Genomic DNA, 18,285 nt, shown 5'->3' on the forward strand with positions numbered 1-18,285 from the left:
GGCGGGCGATCCCCCCGGCGGGCTGGGCGGCCAGGGCTACCCCCGCTCCGCCGGGCGATGGCATCGAGCGGCCGCCGCCGCCGCCACAACAACAACAACAGCAGAAAAAAAAAAGAGAAAGGAGGAAGCTGGGTTTTACAGCCTCACCTCTCCTCCTCCTCCTTCTCCTCGCCGCCCCCCGGTACCGAGAGCTGGCAGAGAGAAATTGAAGCGACTTGGCGCGTGTGTAGTGGCACTGACGCTCGGGGTAATTAATGATTACCGGCGTTCGGGGTAATGATTACATCTGCTCCTGTGTGTGCCAGTGCTGTCCCCCACCCTCCCGTTGAGGCGTGAGGCTTTTTTTCCTCTTTCACCCCGTGTATTTATCGTGGCAGTTGTGATGGAACCGGAGAGGCAGAATCTCCTTTCAAAAGTCGTCGCCTTCCTGTCTAGCCAGGTGATTTCCCCGGTATTTAAAAGGGAGAGGTGTCGCAGAGAAAGCGGTGTGACAGCTTCCCACCTGTATTTGTGGCTGTAGAAGGTGTTTGCACTGAGTAGTGCCTTGCCTTTCTCTAAGAAACGGTTAAAAAGGTGTAGGAACCTTAGGTAAGGTGAACGGCCGGGTGTGTTGACTAAAATTGCGACTGGGCGTGAGCTGTACAGAAATTCAGCACAACTGAAGTTTAGTGAAACTGTGTTGCTGCTTGACGTTCCCCGCGTGTTTAGGAGCAGGTATTGAGATGGACTAAAAACTTGCAATGTGCGAGAAAACAAAGGACTGAAATAGTATTAGTAATTTTTAACTCCCGTATTTGAGATGGGAGCAGACGTTTTACTCAGTTCTGCACATGTGCAGGCACTTTTGAGGCAGAATATTCATGATCAAGGAGTTGTAATTGTGTGTGTTTTCATTGCTGCAGTACTTGGTCAGGATTTTTTTGGGACTATCGAAATAGAAATTAAGATGGTTCTAATAACTACCTTCAGGGTCTTAGTTTTTTACTGTTTCTTGTTTGCATGTTTGACTTTCTAGTTATTGTTTCTTCTTTTACCTTCTAAACTGTGGGGGTTTTTATCACTAGTCATTATTGGATGCTTCTATTTATAAAATCAAGGGCTTAAAGTAGGTGGCGGTCAAATTAAGTCACACTTATTTACAGCCATATTTCAGGCATATGTTGTATGGTGATCTTGATATAATCCTAGCCTGGTTTTGGGAAAGATTTACTGTATCCTATGAATTTGTTATTACAGTGTTGTGCATACATTTTAATTTTAGTAACACCCATATCCTCTTAATTCCTGTTGAATGATTTGGGTTTGACTATTTTGGTTTTCTATGTAATTATTCTTTGCTCTGGATGAGTGAAACGGGAGATTATTTTAGTCATTTGAAGCTGGTTTCCTTTTAATTTAGGCTAATGTTTGTCAGCCGTCAGGATTTCTGTACGTGTGGCAAGGCAAAACATGTACATCAGGCAAAACTAATTTTATATATAATCTTGTAATGCAGAAAGATGATTCCAGACAAAGCTCTCCTTGAGTCTGCAGCCTTCCTTTGAGGAATACCAAGAAATCCTCAAAGAGGATGCTGTCTTCTGCCACGTCCCTGTATTCTGCTGTTTCTAGAAATGTTAAACAATCCCCAACAGTTTTTCTTGGGGATGATGGTAAGGGTAGGGTCGATAAACAGTGCTGATTGCGAATAGCTGCTGTTCCCGGGCGAGTTTTTCCTTTCCAGCGTGACATATCTGTGAGGCAGGAGGTGCTGGGAGGGGCGTTCCTTTGTTATGTTGACACTTAAATCCCACTGACGGGTGTATTCTCCTCCAGGAATTTGATGTGATTGAAGGGATTCCTTCAGAGGAGGAATATTTTCTCCAGCTGTCTTCCTGCACTCCTAGCCTGTGTCCAGAAATTAATTGCTCTGAAGATCGCTGTGCGTGTGCCTTTTAGGAAGCCCTTGGATTGATTGTGACTTGGCTGTGGCTTTCTAGAAAAGCACGTTTCTGCTAAAGCAGGCTCTGTGTGTGTGTGTGTCCTGGCTTGTCACCGTGTGAGCTGGTGGCTGCTGACCTGTGTACAGCACCCCTGAAATAGGTGGATGTGTGCACTTGCGGCTGTGCGTGGTGCTCATGCATGTTAATTCAATTAAAGCTGTAAAAGTGTCTTCTGCTGCGTGTTAGGAATGAGAAGGATCGCGTTGTGTGATGCCTTCTTGACAAGGCTGAGGAAGCCCTGCAAAAACCCCAGCTCCCCTTCAGGAAGGTTTAGTGTGATGATAAGGAAATAAAACTGCACCGAGAGATCTCAGATCTTCCAAAATAACCATCGCGGAGAATTAGGGTTGGTGCTAAAAAAGAGCTGTTTCTCTCCAGTAGCAGGTTCTCCTTCGTGTCTGAAGAAAGATGAAAACTTGGGTGTCTGGAGGGAGGAGAAGGCAAGACTCCCCCCTGGGACGGCTCAGCCCCGATGCCCACCTCGCCCTGCCCTCCTCAGCGGCTGGGTTTTGGGTGCAGGGCAGCCCCCGGTAACGTGTTCCCACATTCAGCCCACCGTACCCTCTCGCCCAGCTTGGCTAGTGGCATTTCCCACCCAAAACGCTTTGAGGGCCGTTGCTTTTAATTTTATTTCTTTTTTCTTTTGCGCGCGTGACAGTTTGGTGGATGCTCTTTTCATCGGAGCGGGGTTTGCTTTCCTCTCTGTCGTTGTAATACCTTGTATTTATTTTTACTGCTTGCAACTGCGTCTCAGAGGAGATATTTCTGTCTCTCTTTTCTGGTGGGTTTGTGTGTGTGTGTGAAAGGGCTGGGGAGGACACAGTAGTGAAGATTAAGCAGCCAGTTGTAACTAGATTCTGGAGGTGAAAAGAACCCTCGTTTACATTAAAATCGTGCCGGCTGACATAGTCTAGTCTGTTCGATACTGTAGTCTTGCTGTGTTACAAAACATACCGGGATAAAATGTAACAGGTTGTATAATAAGCAGGTAATGTTTGCGGTATTAGCCATTGACCTTAATTTGCTTGTTTTTTGCTGCATTGCTTGGGCTGGACTGTGTTGTGAAACGCACATAATGTACTATTAAATCTGGGCTTTCTCTGACACCAAATTTGGTTCAATAAAGGCGTTTTCAGTATGGCAAAACAACCATCTCTGCATAAAAAGGGGTTTTTAATTACTAAAAATTTTTCCATCATTAACCTCTAGGTAATGGCTATTATTTTGTACAGAAATTCTGCAGTGTTTCTAATCTCTTCAGTAATTTTCTACCACGTAGTGAATTTCTGCCTGTTTTAAGATCGTTGCAGTTTAAGAAGTACTTTATCTGTGTTGCTCTAGAGGAGAAATACACGAGAGAAGGGAGCCTATCGTATAATTGTAGACATGCTGATTAGCCTGAGAATATGTTAAGAGGCTGTGAATTGGTGTAGATAAATACTAGGATGCATGGGCAAAGGATTTAAAACAATCTGGCGTGGCTGTATACTTGCTTCTTTTAAGGTGTCCATTTAAAAAAAAAAAAACAAAGGAAAGACTTGAACGTATTTGTTTGCATTTTGGTTTTTCTACAAAAGTGTAGAGAGGCTCAGAGGGGATGTACATTCGATCCTGATTCTGGAGAGTTTTGGGTTTGGTTTTGGTTTTTTTTTTTTTTTTTTTTTTTTTCCACAGGGGAGTATGTAGCTGTTTGTTTATGATTTTTATTTTTTTTTATTTTTTAGCGTAGTTGGAAGTTTGCTACTTGCCTGGTAGTGGTGTTGGGGTTCTGCAGAGAGGAGTGCCCTGGCCCAGTTCATCTGGGGAAACAGGCGACTGGTGCTGGCAGTAAATGGGTTGTAGCTTGTTCTTACCTTTACCGTGCTAATCCTCTGTGTGTCTTAAAATGCTGCATGTTCTACATGTGAGAGGTGCATGGAGTGATCCAGCAGACAGTCTTTCCATGGGTGATCCCACCGATGCTGTATCCAGTGCAGGGGACCTGCCTAACCCTGTGGTGGGAGGCTTTTTGTTATGCCTGCATCCTAATTGTTCTCTCTGTTGGCATTGTGCGGAGACTGAAGGGGCTGTGCACCAGTGCAAATAGCCTTTCTAAATACCTTCTGCATTTGCATTATAATGGCTCCATAAATGTTGCAGCACATCTCGGTTCACTCTCTCCCTGCTTTGACTGCTGGGGTTTAAAATAGGTCCTTTCTGTAGCACGGATCTCCTTCGTGGTTGGTATTGCTTTGGAGGGGGGGTTCTGCAGTGCATCTTTATTAAATACTGAAGCCTGTTTGCGATGAGGTGCAATTTTAACTTATCCATGTTCTAGTCTCCCACTCCTTCCAGCCCACAGGTTGATAGAGGCGCTTGGAAGAAAAAAAAAAAAAAAAAAAAACAGTTTTCCACCAACTATTTCTAAACTCACTATATTTGGGGTTGCAAAACATGTTTGTTGGAGACTTGGTTTTGCATTTATTTCCAGAAATCCTATAGATGTCTGTGGGAATATTTTATGCATAAGGAATGCGAAATATTCTGCCACCTTTGTTTCAGTGCCGAAACATTTGCTGAGTTATGACTAACTTTACCAGAAGCACCCCAAATTTCCTTTGAATAAAGTGTCGGTGCAGCAACGTGATTGAAAGCAGACACTCTTTGTGGGCACTGGTGGCAGATTGCCATCACCTATCTGTCAAAAGTTTGCTTTACAAAGTTGCTAAACAGAACAGCAATTAGTACCACTTACTTGACTCGTAGTGATTAGTAGATGCATAGAGACTTTTAAAAATCGTAACAGAATGCCATCGTTTAAAAGGTTTGAATTCATTTCTTGTAGCTACACCCTTGTTATTAATGCAGTGTGTCAAATTTTGGGAAGGGTAATATGTTAAAGCAGTACTTAGATTTTTTTGGCTAATCAGTTGCAATCCTAGGACTTGTTCTGTCTCACACAGTTTAGTTTGTGAAACTGCAGCACAGAAGGTATGTTTAAATCAAATGCTCATTTTTGTTTCATCTATCTGATGTTAGTAGCTTGTCACTCCGTCACTGGTTTGCACATATTGAAGTGGTAGTATTTGTTTGCGTTAAGAATATGATGAATGACCCTGTTGTTGGAATTAAAGTTACAAAAACAGTTTTCTGAAGCAGTAAGTGATAGTATTGAAAGAAACCGTAAATTTACTTAGAACTTCTGTGTGATGATTGATGATTCAGTTGTACATGAAGTATTCTGCATAGTGCTGCAAACAACATACATATTACTATTATACGGTACTTTTAACGCCCTGTCAAAAACTTGTGTCTACTGGAAGTTTAGGTTAAGTATTTATAGTGATGGGCATGAAAATACAAGGCTAAATAATGCTAAGTGAAAGAATAAAAATAATCTAGAAACCCTGACACCTGAGAACCTTAAGTTGTAGTATACTTCTATTTCATATGTACTTGGATTTTAATTATCCATTAGATTTTACAGATAATGTTGGTTTAGTACCTCGAAGAATATGGCAAAGCCACTTTAGGACTTGCTGTTGTATTTAGAACTGTTTTCAGTGTTTTCATTCTAACAGGAATTAGTATTAAATCAGAAATTGAAGCTGTCTTTCGTGGCAGTTTGAATGGTCAGAACAATACATTGGTCTGGCACGTTGTGTTGACTGGGAAGAAAAATAAACATATTTATTACTTTTATGAAGAAATACCTGACTGGCAGCCAAAAAGACCAGGGCCTTATATTTATTTGTAGTCGAGGTGCAGCGATGATTGTGGAGGGTCAGACTTCTCTCTCTTCCTTTCCCTTTCTCTATCCTGTGTCCCAGTCATCTAAATCTTGACAAATTAGGGGATTTTGCTCTCTTGTCAGTATGGGGCTTCTCTCCTGTGACTGACAGTAGTGGTAACCTGTGTAATTGCAGCACGTGAACTGTCCAGTCTTCTGTATAATAGGATTTCTCACTGTTGTATTTTTTTTGATGCTGAAAGTTAGGTTACAATCTGTTTTGTAATACACAGCATTAATTGTGTTTATTGATAGTTGTCCTGGGAGCAAATACACTATGTTGAAATACTTAAAGCAAAAAAAAAAACAAACTCTTTTTTACTGTTTTAACTGTTGCATAGAATTTTTTTTTATAAAAAAAAGAACAAAACAAAAGGAAACAATTCAGTATGGCACTGTAACTTAGAGTTGTGTAGCACAGCAATGAAGGTCCTATTACGTTTGTAGATAATTGGCTAGAGCTATACATACAGTGCAGCTGCAGGCGCTGGGTAAAGTGCTTTGTGCCGTGAAGAGTTCAGGTTCTTAGCTTCAGTCTTATTTTTCCTTCAAGTTATACCTAGTCCAGCAAAATACTGGAGTTTATTCCATCCTCATTAGAAAAAGAATAAAAAATCCTATCATCTCTCTGTGTCGTGTCCTTCCCTACACCCAAAAAAAAAAAGCCAAACAACCCAAACCAACCCACAGCAAGAAAATAATTGAGTAATCCTTATTCTCTTTATTAGATGAACTGTTGTATTTCTGTAATTGTGATGGTAGAATTTTGTGCTTTTTTATATTCTCCTTCCCCCTCCTCCTTGAGTCAGCCTCTGCAGAAAAGCAGAACTGTGTGTTTCTTATAATTCTAAGGGATAACCGCGCGGAGAGGAGCCTTCTCCAGATTTCTCTAAATGCCAAGTCCTGTTTAGAAGCATTTAGTTACATGGAGTCACTCTGTGTAGCAGAGAGAAAATGACTTCACTAGCAAACTATATGGCTCCTGGAGGCATCAGGTGGCTTAATGTGTAAACAAAAGTCCACAGCAGTCAAAAATAGATCTTTATAAAAAGGAATAGTGTAAAAAAGTGACCTCCTAAACAAGGAAGTGAAGGGCTACCAGAGAACCCATCCATTTAGTCCTGCAAACTGCTGATCATAGCGGGATGTGAAGGACTTGCCATGAAAACCCATTTTGCTGTTGCTTCTGACGTAGCACTTGGAGTGCAGGACTTTTAAAATGTTTCTTGTAGAGAAATGATTGTACGATCAAAGGGTTGAAAGCCAAGAAAAATCCTATAAAATATGCATAATTTGGAGTGATTTGCACAATTTTCTTATTGAAGGGGTGGATGGGTTAAACGAAGTCTCAGTTCAAACGTTCTTGTTAACATACTAAATCTGCACCAATTACTTTTCTAATAGATTTTAAAATCTAATGGCTATCGCACAGTACTTGCAAAACCTAAAATATTTCTTATTAAAGAGAACTTTATAATACTGGCAGTTACATGAGCTATACTGAATTTAAGATTCTAGATGATTTCTTTTTGTGAAACGTGAAATTTACGTTAGTAAATAACATGAATTAAGATACCTGGGAACTTGTCTTTGTGCAGCAAATTTTGTTCTGGTCAGTCTCTGTAACTCTCTGGAACTCTTGCACAGGGTGCAGATGATGGCAGATTTCAGGTTATCCTATTTGTTTTTCATGGTGGGCTACGTATTTGCTTTTTGGAATATTCAAACAATTGTTTGGCAGCTTTCTTGATGGCATATTGTGTGTGACAGGCCTAGTAAGGAAGGAAACAAAAGTTTAAATATTACAGCCATGAGCTGTAATTCACACAATAAATACAACAACCTGGATTTTTTTTTTTCCCGTGACTTCAGCCATTAATTTATTTTCTGTGTTATAGGTCCTCATTATAGGCATGGCTTTACAGTAGTGATTTCTCTTCTCTCTTCCCTATAAAAAGTCTTCAGATAATGTTGGTGGTTCTTTCTTGCATTTAAACTGTGTACTCTCTTGTCTTTTAAACCCAGCTCTTTGCAATCCAGCTCATTTGAGAAGCCCTAAGTCATACCCAGACAGATCCCGAGGTTTCAGTTACACGCTCTCACTGTAGTATCATGTTTTCTTCTTCTAAACCGAGATGCTGTTTATTGAACCAATTAGCTGTTGGGTGCAAGCCAGAACTTTCTCCTGAAATCAGAATTAATGAATAAACAAATTAGACTGGAAGGATTTCTGTTCTCAACGGGCAGGGACAGTTAATGTGTGACAAGGACGCGGTTCATCTCCTCCAGTCTTGGAGTCCGTCTGGGTCTGTACTCGGTCCTGCAGAAATCAGTAGGGCAAAATCTTGAGTATGGATCACACGTTCACGTCGTATCTTTGATGGTATGTCTGTCTTGGAATGTTTTTGAAACCACTCCAGCTCTTCTGTAGCCAGCAGATGGGATGCATACGCCTTCATTAACAAGCAGTTAACTCCACTGGTACGACTGAATTTTCATCACGCTCCGGGTCTCTGACTTGGCTCTTTCTGCGTTCCAGCTCCCACTGTTTGTTCTGCTCTCTCGAAGAAGAAATCAGCACTAGCATTACATGCTCCTGCCCTCCTGTGGTAACGAAAACTTAAAACGTCTTTCTCAAAATCAGGTTGTGTAAAAATAAAAGAGAAAGAGAGGAGAATAAGGAACTAATTTTTCTCTTCTGGAGCAGCTGCTTGCATCTCTCAAGATGTACTTTTGCTTTTTGGTGAAGTGTTCTGCTTCCAAAAAGTCCTGAGAAAATCAAAGTCACTTCTAAACGTGCTGTTACAGTATCAAAAAAACCTTGTAGCCTTTTATAGCTTTGAATTAACCTTCTGGCCTTTTTATGCCATATGCACTATGCCTTTTGGATTAGAGTAGAGAAACTAAGACACAAATTACAGGGAAGATTTTTATCATCAGCAGCGGCAGTGGGATTGCTCTGCCTTCTCTACTGGGAGCTGGTGGGAGCTCAAACCCAGTTCCTACCTGCCTTGGAGAGCCTGCCCAGTCGTTGGGTGCGAGCCCACCGAGAGGAAGGAATGGAGGGGGATCACAACCCCAAAGTTCTCACTGCAAAACGGAGACCAATGGGTGTGAAATGGTCACTGCTGTGAAATTTTTATGGGTAATGAAAGCCACGCAGTGTAATGTGTTAGATCTCTGGACGTGTGGGATGGTAACAAGGAATCATGTTGCCTGAAAGGATCCTGAAGTGGTTGTAGTGTGTATGTGGCCTCTTGTTTCTTTAATGATCCTGTGAATTACTAATACTAAAAGAAGGCTGCTCTCATCTTGGTGTCAAAGTTAATGGCGTATATAAACTGTGGACATACAGCTTTGGTCTTTTTAGGCAAATATTTATGTGTTGTTCTCAACATGTAAAGTCTTGGAATGAGAAATCTGTGTTTGTCACAGCTTTCACTCCTGTGACTTCCAGTGTCTACTCAAACTTTTTTTTTTTTTTGCTTAAACCTGCTTCGTGTTAGCAGGAGACTTTCACAGTTTGCACAGCATTGGTTCCTTGGGCCAGCTTGTTGTCTGTCTCTAAAAAATATTCTGTATAAACTGATCAGTTTTGTACCATGGCAATGTAAAAATATGCTTTAGAGCTGCAATTATGTATTTTTCTGCCCATCTTTTTCTACCTTTACAATGTCATTTTTGGTCCTTCTTCATCTATGAATCCCCTTAATTAATGGTGAAAATACGCTACATAGAGTTCCAACAAAAAGAAATGCTCCAGAATTAGTTTCTGTAATCTTTGCTGTAAATTTCTTCTTTTGTGACACAGAAACGAGTTAACACAAGGTGAAATGGTGTGTAGAGCCTGGAAGGTTCTCATTGCAACTGCTTGTCTGTGTGCCTTATCCCCGGGTAATGCGAGTTACGCTGCCAAGAGACTGGTGTGCTGCAGCATTTAACTATTGAGTTATTCTGTACATGAATCTATCTAGAAAGTTTCCAAACAAAAGTAGAGGGAGGGAGGGAACATGAAAGCTTTGTATGTGAGTGCTGCTTTCAAATTCTGCTGATTGTTATCTAATGTTTTTTCTAAATGGGAATCTATCAATGATTTGAACTTTTCTCTTGAACTTTTTCAGTGACAAAGCTGTGACTTGTTTGTTGATGATGAGCAAAGGATGATGAACTGCAGAGGGTTCTGCAGGGGTTGTGTGTGGCTGTAAAAGCTCATGGACTGAATTTCTAGTTGTATGTTTAAGCTCAGGGTGTAAAATGATGGCTCAGCCCCTTGTCTCCCCATCAAGAATATGTTTTCTTCCCTCTTTAAGTGTGTCCAGAGAAGGGCAGTGATGCTGATGAAGGGTCTGGAGAACAGGTCTTATGAGGAGCTGAGGGAGCTGGGGTTGTTTAGCCTGGAGAAAAGGAGGCTGAGAGGAGACCTTATTGCTCTTTACCTGAAAGGAGGGTGTAGCCAGGGGGTTTCAGTCTCTTCTCCCAAATGATAGGACAAAAGGAGATGGCCTCAAGCTGCACCAGGGGAGGTTTAGATTGGATATTAGGAAAAAATCCTTCACTGAAAGGGTTATCAAGCATTGGAATGGGCTGCCCAGGGAAGCGGTTGAGTCACCATCCCTGGAGGTATATAAAAGGCATGTAGACGTGATGCTGAGGGACATGGTTTAGTGGTGGTTTTGGCACTGCTTGGGGTAACGGTTGGACTTGATGATCTTAAAGGTCTCTTCCAACCTAAATGATTCTATGATTATAACTTTCTCAAGCAGCGCAGGGTAAGATGGGCAACAATCTTGGATATCTATTTCAATTATGATTTCTGTATAACTTCTGTATGCTGTAATCTGGTTTATGAACTAAATGAGAGACTAAGGAACTAGTTAACAAGTTTATATTTGTGGGGTTGTACTTTGATGGCTGTTCCATATGTACTGTAGGTGCGTATATATATTCATCCAGTACAAATGGGTACTGCTGTTTGGTTGCCAAAAGTAAATGGGCACAACTTGATGAACAGAATAGAATTAATGCTGGAAATGTTACCTTTCACCCAGTTTTTGATCACTTTTCAGGTGGCTGCTCTAATATGAGGTTCACATTGATGCATTACACAGATGATAATTCCAAACCCCCAGCACTTAGAATTCATTTGGATTCTGATTTTCCTTGGTGCCCAAACTCCAACTGCCAGCCAGCGAGCACTGTCACTTGTGTAACAGTCAGATGGCAGGGACTGGTGGTACCGTCATCTAATATGACCATGGGCACTTTGCATCTCAACATACTGCTTGGTTTTTATTATTATTATTAATATGCAGCTTTTAGCACTGCCTAGTGCTTGCAGCCTAATGTAAATAAAATAGCCCAGCTTGAAAAGCAGTGACAAAGTGAAATGATTTTTTTTCTGGTAGTAAAGCTTAAACATGTGATCACAGAGCAGACTAATTGGCCAGTGCAAGGAATTTGGTTTTTTTAGATCAAGCTTTTCATTTGTCTGTAAAGTTTGTTTTTCAGTATGAGGTGTTCTGATATTCTGACACTGTTGTAATTGTACCATTATAAGTGAGCTATATATATATTAAAAAGAAAAAAAGGCAGAGGGGGAAGGATTGCTTTGCACTGTTTGTGAAGTTCATCAAATTTGCTTGTGGATCACTCCCAAATTTATTTTGGTACTTCTGACGGCATGTAGTGGTTTTTGAAGTAGTAGTGTGTCTTTTGTATGTGTCTTTTAATATTTGAAATAATAAATAACGAATTGAGAGCCCCTGATGATAATAAGTGACAAAGAAATTTTAACTAGAACAGATAGTATTTTTTTCAGCTCAATTTAGATTTGCTGGTTTATCTCTCTTTTATTTTTTATTTATTTTAAGTAAGACCTCAAGTCTTAAGCATGCTCATTGTAACAGTCTTTCTCTCTAGAAATATCTTATTTCCCCCCCTGCCCCCTGGCCCTGTGTTTAGGGAAATTATTTTCTTTGGGCTTAAGGTATCCCATAAGGTAAGCAGTATTCTGTTCATTCAGTGTTTGAAAAATTATCTAGAAGGAAAATTCAGGAGGTGCTTGGTTCATGTTGGGATATGACTGTAGCTTCTACTTGTTAAAGTGTTTGTGTTAGTTTTCCTAAGAAGACGTTTTAGTTGCTAGATTCTTAATAGTTAAATTTTAGTGAAAGCACAGATTTTAACGGCTCAAAAAAAAAGCTTAACCAACGATGTTTGTATTTTCTTGAACCACTCTCAAGCTTTATTGTTTTTCTTGAGTTGCCTATGATGAATAGTTTGTCTTCCTACTGAAGTTTCTTTAGTGGAAACGTTCAGGTGTCCTTTGTTGGCTTCAGTCTTGCTTTTTGAGTGTCAGGGCATGTGCAACTTTCTTAATTTTCTCATAAAAAACAAAAGCAAAGCCCTGTGTCACTTACCTGAAATAGTAAAATTTTATGTTCTTATTTTACTTTAGCACTACACTAAATAATGATTTTGTTGAAAAATAACCTAATTTCACTGCTGATTGAATTGCTGGTTTGTTGTGGAGGGTTTTTTTTTGTTTGTTTATTTTGAGAGAGATTTGCTCCCTCATTCGGTGCCTGTGTTTGGGAACTGTTTATTGGTATATGAATACAGATCCCAAAAATAGTTATCAAACACAATTATTATTTGCAATTACTTCTGATCCCAGAGGGGAAACCCAAATAGGGATCTGTAGCAGTTCCAATTTTGCAGTATACTGGATTTGTGTAGTATTTAAATTGGTTGCTGATAGTCGATAGCCGAATCCCAGATTTGGAGAAAGATCAAACACTAACTGATGCTTTTGTTTTTCATAGATGCTGTTTTCTTTTTGCTGTGCTGATGTAGTGTGGGGAGTGAAACAGCCTTTTCCTTCTTGCTTTTTTGGGTCTCTATGAGACATTGAAAAATCCTGTGTTTATGGTGCCAAGTGCAGATATACAAAGTCTGATTTATGGTCATGTGAACTCTGTAAGACTTGTTCTTAAACAAAACCCAAAGCCTTTTAAGCTTAGTTTTAAAACTGATAGCTTTTTGGTTTCATTTCTGCCGAAGTTATTTTTCTGGATAATCTTGCATTTCTTTGTCTTGCTCTCATTCACATTGAAAAATGTAGTCTACTGAGTGGTGAACGTTAGTAAGTTCTGTTGCATTCTAGAGATTTTTGTTTCTGTTTAATAGTCAAGCTTTTGTATCTTTATTAGCAGCTTCATATATTGTATATGCCAGCACGAGTATTACGTTGGAGCATGTAGGGCAGCGTAGCCACTGGCCAGTCCACTGGCCAGAATTGCCTTGCAGGGCAATGATTTGCTTCCTTTTTTCTGAAGGGGAGGGGGCAAGAAATACTTCAAGCACTGAACTTTTTATCTTAGATGCCACTTTGTAGCTTAATCCAATTTGCTGACATACTAGTACCATGAGCAAAGGATGGACAGGCAATTTTCTAGCAAATTCCTGCAGAAATACGGCGTGATTGTAAATATAAGAGAGGAAGTGGACCCACAAAAGCATCCCTTGATCTTCTGGGGAGGGATGAAGAGCTCTTGAATTAAAATGATAGTTTATTAATAAATGCTAGAAGTAGGAAAGAGATGGTACTGTGTGAGATCAAGTGTGCCCAATACAGCCTGCAGTGACGAGCCTGACAACGGCAGGGATCATCTGGCTGGGATTTAGTGATAATGTTGTGTTATTTGCTCTGTAAAATAAGCTAGAGGTTGGTTGTGAGAGAAGTGAGCAGTGAAATAGTATCATCTGCCCAGATCTGACATGAGGAATTTAGGAGTTAGAAGGCAGCACACAACGTGCCAAACAACAGAGGCTGGGATTAAACCCCTTTCAGTCACGCTCCCAACTGGTGGCCCTCACAACCACACGTCAAATTCAGCCTTAGCCAGCAAGAATCATTTTTAAATTAAAATTCCCTTCTTTGCATCATATCTGAATTTGATCCCCATAGGATGCTGATTTAATATAAAGTGATTTTATGTGTACCTTCATTTTTAAAAAAAGGAAATTTAAAATGCATGTTTATAGCATTAAATTATACTTTAATACTAAGCCAATACTGACAATCATCAGACCAGTTACGTTACTCGCTGTCCGTGTAAGAATTACGGAAGTTTTTGGTTTGGTAGGAATTTGTGGAATACGCCAAGTGATATTCAGCTCTTTAGATTTTCAGCAGCTTCTCCACCTTCTGCTTGAGGAATCATTGTCAGAGAACGGAAGAAGGGGAGGAAGGAGGAATCGTGGGGGAGAGAAGCTGCCCCCGTTTGCACAACCTTATGTCCAAGAATCAGAGGAGCTGGAGGCTGGTAGGGAGGAGAAGGTTTCATCAGACACATGCTAATCCTTCAGCCCCGCATAGGAATAAAAGACTTGCTCTAATTTGTCTGTTTCTTGCCTTGCAGCAAAGGGAGGGATGGAGAAAGGTTTGGGACAGGGTGGTGGAATGCAGCATGGAGGTGTTGTGCCTTGCTGCGAAGGGAGCGTACACTGAGGAGGTGGCACTGGACACTCCCCTGTTGTGGGGGGGACACACCAGTTCAGGTCCTGCTCCCCACACCATCTCTAGTTCTGTTGTCCTGCCTGCCTGTCTGTCTGCTATTGCTCTTTGGTCGTTATTCCAACACATTGTCAAACTTACAGTCCCTTGCAGTCTCCTCTCTCCCCTTGGGTAAATGCTGCTGGTTGTCATCTCTCTTTTTCCTGTATCTGTGATTGTTCTCTCTCTCTGATCCTTTCTGTTTTCCTTGAAGGTGTCGTTCTCTGGTTTTTCTTCTCTTCCCACTATTTTGAGAATGGTTGAGTAAAAAAGGAATAAATAGGTAGCAAGCATTTGTTAAAATTAGTTAATCAACTTCCTTGTTAAACTTTTATTTATTTATTTTTAGAGATCCGGGTACCTCTCCGGTGTTTCAGTTTCTTCTTTTGCCTTCTGTCCAGGAGAGCTCTTTTCTCACTTTCTCCATTATTCTCCTTGTATCTTCGTACTGTTCATATATAAATATAGTGCCCTGATTTTTGAACGTATTGTTCTGGAGCATATTGTGATACTAAAACGTTCTGCCCTTCTAGTCAGTTCCTGAGTCTGTATACCTTTTCTGAGTGTTTTCTGCATATTCTAATACTTTTGGGCGAATTCTCTTTTAATCTGAATTGCTTCAACCTGTGCTACTCATGTGAGTGTCAGGTGGTTGAAATACCCATCTCCTGCTCTGGGCATCAAAATGAAAATCCGGGCTCCATCTCTTTGAGCGGAGGTTGGGTGAGGTACAGGGACATGCTGCAAGGAGCTGAGAGCCATCCTCACCTCTCTGTAAGTCAGAGAGAAGTCAATGTGGGCAAACCAAACGCAGTGAATGACCTCTTCTCAGCTCACACTGTCAAGTGAAGTCCTCTGCTCCGTTTATTTAACACGTAGAGATTTTGCAAGGCACAAGTCTGTGGAGACTGGCAGGTCTGGTGGGGCACTGTGTTGTGCCTGAGCGAGTGTAGAGGTTGCATTTTGCTTAGTCATTTGTCTTGCAATAACTTTTAAATGTTCACTGACAGATCGGGTGATTCCTTGCTGAGTTACTTAGACATTTATAAATGACATCTGTTTTTTGTCTAAAACAAAGGGCATTAAGGTACAAGAATGTCATTCATTATAAATAGGCACACAGGACAATTATTATTTTTTTTTCCCATTTTGCTAGGGTAGTGATAAGAACTTTCATGTAGCTTTAAGCTAGCCTTCTTTTTCAGCATGTTTTTCAGATTTCCATTACCTTATTTCATTTATTAGAAAGGGATGAGGTAAAAGGCTTATTATTGCATAATATTTGTGCAGTATTGTTTAATTCAGTTTGTGTGTCTAAATTTTTTCCACCACTTCTTTTCAGTTTCACATTGTTGCTACTTTCTACTTTTACAATACATAAGCCTTTTGAGCCTGCTAAGGAGTATATCATCCAGTTGGTTTCTGGCAAGCAGAAATCATGTTTTTTACTGTTTCTAGTAAAAATGTCATTGAAGACCTTTTGTTTTTTTAGGGGGGAAAAAAAGAAGGATGCCTCATCTGAACAGATTTTGAAGAATCTGCTTGGAAGGGACCGCGATGGTTTTTTTTCTTTTTTTTTTTTTTTTTTCATTTCAAGGAAAACATCTTGTTCCTGTGAAGATACCCAATTTATCATGCGTTTTCCAGAATTGTTAGTATATGTGAAATAATCTTTTAATCAGGCTCCTGCTTGTGAACAAAATAGTGTTCAGTGCTGTTTGGAGTCTTTTGGGTGTCAGACTGGAGCTTGAGATGTTGTGTGGTTAAGGCTCCTCGACAGCAGGAATGAGCACAAGGAGTATTTGTGGCAGGTTTGGACTTCAGGTGGCCCTTCATAGGAAGGTGAAGAGAGCTTGCTTTCTCTTCCATGTTTGTTGCAGTTTTATCTCCTGTCCTGGGAAAGAAAGCTTTGGGATTGCCATTAGAATCTAGAAGAATGCAGATGAACTTGCAAGAAATTAAAATGCTGCCATCTTTGGGGTTTTTTTGTAATGCTAATGTTGATTGGGGAAAAAATAATGTAAAAACTAAATAGAAGAAGTTATGAAAATTAAGTTTGCAATATAAAGCAGTCAAAGTTAAACAGGTGTGAATGAGGTGGCTTCTAGTGCTTTAGGTGACCGTGCTTGTCAGAATGTGTTTAATGCATCTCTAATTACTACAGACTTTGCCTTGTTTAAGACCCCTTGTCTGTGCAGCGTGTAGGAGCAGGAGAGGTGTTTGTAGACCGATTACTGTCAGTATTTTTATATCTGTGATACTCTCTTCTGTGGACTTTCTTACCAGCTGCCTCTTGCCACCCTCCTGTCCCTGTTCTTGTGCCAGCTCCTGCCTGTTTCCCCCTTCCCTATATTTCTCAGCTCTCCTGCTCCAGGCAGGAGCTTTTCTCCTCTGTGTGGCCACTGTGACCCCACGGAAGGTGTGGGGAGGATGGTGGGATGGTGTCTCAGCCAGGTAGGAAAGGCCTGTTCAGCCACTGTGCCTTTGGCTTGCTCTGTGGGAATGCCTTGTATCAAAAGAAGTCAGTGTGTGTAGGAGTCGAGGAGGTGAAACAGGCTCAGGGTTTGTGAAATACTCGGCTCTTTGTTGAAGTTTTCTTATTAGAGGTTTCAAAGTGGCCAGGAGTGAATATGTGGTGACGTTCACTGTGGCACCAGACATCACCTTAATGGATTTAAAGTCTGTAATCTAAAACAAAAATGCCAGAGTTTTTATGAAATCAGTGTTTATATTACCTTTGACATGAACAAAGCTTTTACCAGCTCTGTCTTACATACAGCCAAACCCAATAAATTATCGTACCTTTTCCTTCTGTTCTTATGTCCCCCCAAAGCCCCTTTCCCCAACCTCAGGACAAACCCCAAAGCTCCCAGGGGCTGCCAGGGAGCTGCTGGCAAACATGAGCTTTGAGGAGTGAAGTCTTAAAAAGTTCAACATGACTGAAGAAGCCTTTGCCACAGAGCATTGGCTGTATAGAGCTCAGTACAGTGCTACCTGAGTCACCCATAATATGCATCTATTTGCTTGAATAGTATTTCCCTGCTTTATGTCATTATGTTTAATTCTGTTTTGCTCATGGGGTAAAACAGTTGAAAGCTTTGAAAAAGAGTCAGATTGCTCCCAAACCTTCATCACCATATCAGGGTGTAAAATGAGCCGACATTTCTATGGTGCTGTTAAAAAAGCTCACTGGAAAAACAGGAGTTAAGCAGTAATGGGGGAAGATATGTAGATAATTTCGATTTTTTTTTTTGTTTTGTTTTGTTTTTTTTTGTTCAGACTATTCAAAATTTTAGTTTTGGTTTCCTGTCATATTTAAGTGTGTAATCTAAACTTTTGAGAAAATATGCCATCCTGAAGAAAGCAATTTTCAAATAAATTTTCTTTTTATTCAATATAGCTGTAATGAGGTGGAAATGTACACTTAAATTGGAGCAAATTTGATTCCGATGATGGTGGTTATCTTTTCTCTGTGAAGAACACTGATCTGTTCAAGAAGATATTTATTTTCTGAGAGCAGGTCAGATGCAAAATATGTTTATGACTTCTAAAAGTGAGGAGAATTATAATTGGAAACTTGTGAATAAAAGCGTGGTTTTTTTTTTTTTGGACTTTTACACTTTTATATCTTCCAAACTGAAGCCTGTTAGCTGGAAAGTGTTATTGTTATTGCATATATCCTTTTCTATATGTTCCTTACAGTGAAACTAGGTGTTCACTAAAACAAATATATCCAAGTTTTTCTCATTTTAGCTGAAGATCAAGAACTGCAAATAATCTTAGCTAGAAAAAAAATTGAGCAGGGGCCAGATACTGTGCAGTGCCGAGCTGCTGTATGTAGTTATTGTGGCTTTGTCTGCTAGAACACAGAAGGTAAAGAGTCATCGCTCCTTTTCATGTTTGGAATTGTCTTAAAAGCTCATTTTAAGTTGGTTTTTAGATAGGCTTTTTTTCCTAGCGTGGTAACCCTCTGCAAA

General features: G+C 40.3%; 1 protein-coding gene across 2 annotated transcripts in view; it reads left to right on the plus strand.

Moving 5' to 3' along the window:
• The window catches only part of SHOC2 (SHOC2 leucine-rich repeat scaffold protein), a 68,284-nt gene that overhangs the window by 177 nt on the left and 49,822 nt on the right, over positions 1-18,285 (plus strand). Inside the window, exon 1 of one of the 2 annotated variants that reach the window (XM_014959435.1) lies at positions 385-439. The exons of the other annotated variant lie outside the window; for it this stretch is intronic. The gene's annotated coding sequence lies outside the window, so the exon portion shown is untranslated. Of the gene's footprint in view, positions 1-384; positions 440-18,285 lie in introns of those variants that run through there. 2 annotated transcript variants of the gene reach the window in all.

This window comes from Calidris pugnax, unplaced genomic scaffold (assembly GCF_001431845.1).
Source record: "Calidris pugnax isolate Ruff unplaced genomic scaffold, ASM143184v1 scaffold4, whole genome shotgun sequence".
Classification (NCBI taxonomy): Eukaryota; Metazoa; Chordata; class Aves; order Charadriiformes; family Scolopacidae; genus Calidris; species Calidris pugnax.